The sequence below is a fragment of the Alligator sinensis genome, unplaced genomic scaffold (genome assembly GCF_000455745.1).
Source record: "Alligator sinensis unplaced genomic scaffold, ASM45574v1 scaffold71_1, whole genome shotgun sequence".
NCBI classification, from domain to species: domain Eukaryota; kingdom Metazoa; phylum Chordata; order Crocodylia; family Alligatoridae; genus Alligator; species Alligator sinensis.
In genome coordinates, this window is record NW_005841834.1 from 6,748,883 (window position 1) to 6,750,850 (window position 1,968).

The following is a 1,968-nucleotide window of genomic DNA, read 5'->3' on the forward strand; positions in this document are numbered from 1 at the left end:
ATTTCAACATAAATTGATTGTAATGTAGATGTGCCAGAAGACGTGTGTTTAGATCATGAAATTCATTTGACCTGTTTTGCTTAGTACACAAATTCAAACTCTGACTAAAGATTTGGAAGACTAGTGCATTCTTTTCCTTTCATATTATAATATTCAACACACATTCTTTGACAAGGCAAAGTTTAGGAGAATAGTTCAAGTTAATAGATTTATACTTATTTTAGAGGTATAGGTTGTAGCCATGTTGGTCTAAAGACATAGGCAGACAAGATTCTTGGGTGAATCTGATATACTTATTTTAGTACATTTTGGTATTTATCCAATATGGACATTCCATTTCAACTTCAAATTTGTTAGTTTTTAAAGTATTTTTAATTTTAACACCAGAATCATAATATTTAATGATATAACGTCATAACAGTAGAATTGTATTTATTTATTTTTAAATGACTAAGTGATCTATTGATTATTTAATATAGTGGGGCTCTTAATAGTTATACTTTTTTAAAAAAAATCTGTTTTCCATTGTTTTACCTGTGTGTTCTAGCATTTACAATGCAAAACACATTTTGCTCTTTTTCAGCAGAGGATTGCTTTGATGTGAGGAGACATAACATTTTTAATGGAGGAAGAATACAATAATTTACCTCAATTCTGCTGGTTGGTGGTATTTTGTCTGCTCAGCAATGAGAGAACCCGGTTAACTATTTTATCTTTTCCTCTCTCTGGAAGATACAGTCATAATGTATTGCTCTTAATGCTCAAGTTGCAGGAGGCTGAAGACTAAATGTACATGGTCAGCAAAATATTTAATTCATTAAGCTTGCCCACTTAAGATGGGGTTATCTTCTGGGTGCAGCTCTAAGAAGTATAGTCTTTAACTTTGTTCCTTTCAGTAGTACATAAAAGTTTGATGTTAATTGCTTATTTGCTGATTCTTGTTGTGTAGACTTTAGGGAAAAAATGCACCTTTAACACTGCCAGATGTACCTGGTATGCAAGCATTCCATTGTTATTGGAGAGAAATATGGGAGGAATACTATCATAGTTACATAATAGCTTGAATAAAAAGTAAGAAGTGAAGTGGGTCAAAGTACTAAAATGGTGTAATTAATTCTGTCTTGGATTTATAAGTAATATTTTTGTTCTCTTGTTTAGCAATCAAAAGTTTTCCCTTTGGGGGTTAGATAACTGGACTGGAGGTTAAAGGAAAGGGACACACTAAGACAGTGGTTGCCAACCTTTTAAAGTAGGAGATCACCTGTGGCATTTAAAAGCAACCCAAGATCTACTGTGCACTGCTGCCACTCCACTCCCCCACTTGGCAGGTAAGTCTGTGTAGGGGGCAGATCGAGGCGAGGGAAAAAAATTATTTGGGGTCATGCCTCCCGAGCAGGGAAGTCCCACCTGGCCAGGGCCCTACTCAACTTACCCCTGCTCCTGCCTCTGTGGCACTGTCCCTCACCACAGGGGCCTTGATCTAGCCCCCCCTCCCCCCAACGCTCCCCCACAGCCTGACTTGCTGGGCTGGGGTGCATGTGTGCATGCCCACGGGTACTCAGCCCCCACCCCAGCCTCAGACTGACTCCAAGAGGCTCTGAAATCTACTGGTGGATCGAGATCCACTGGTTGGTGACCACTGCATTAAGATATGGTATGTTCCACATCTACTTCAAATTGTGTGCTGGTACTCGGTGAATAAGTTTATCACCATGCTTAATTAGGAACGTAGGACTGGAAGGGTCTTTCTGGGCCATCAAGCGTAGTCCCCTGCTTTCGCATGCAGCTGTTAACCCAGGAATCCCCAATTTACAACCTTAAACCCTGGCCTGCAGCTGTAAGGAATAAAATGCAAACCACTGAAACAGTGTCCCTGTACATGCTATAGGTAAGGCAGGAGAGATGAGGGCATTGCCAGTGTTCTGCCATTGCAACAGTAAGGAAGTAGTTGTTTAATGTGTGCTCAGA

General features: G+C 39.6%; 1 protein-coding gene across 5 annotated transcripts in view; it reads left to right on the top strand.

Moving 5' to 3' along the window:
* Positions 1-535: 535 nt before the first annotated feature.
* Positions 536-1,968, top strand: part of NCOA2 (nuclear receptor coactivator 2) — a 263,699-nt gene continuing 262,266 nt past the window's right edge. For 3 of the 5 annotated variants that reach the window (XM_025200406.1, XM_025200409.1, XM_025200413.1), the window contains exon 1: positions 536-1,328. The gene's annotated coding sequence lies outside the window, so the exon portion shown is untranslated. The remainder of the gene's footprint in view (positions 1,329-1,968) is intronic. The other 2 variants (XM_025200399.1, XM_014518839.2) reach the window with 2 other exon arrangements.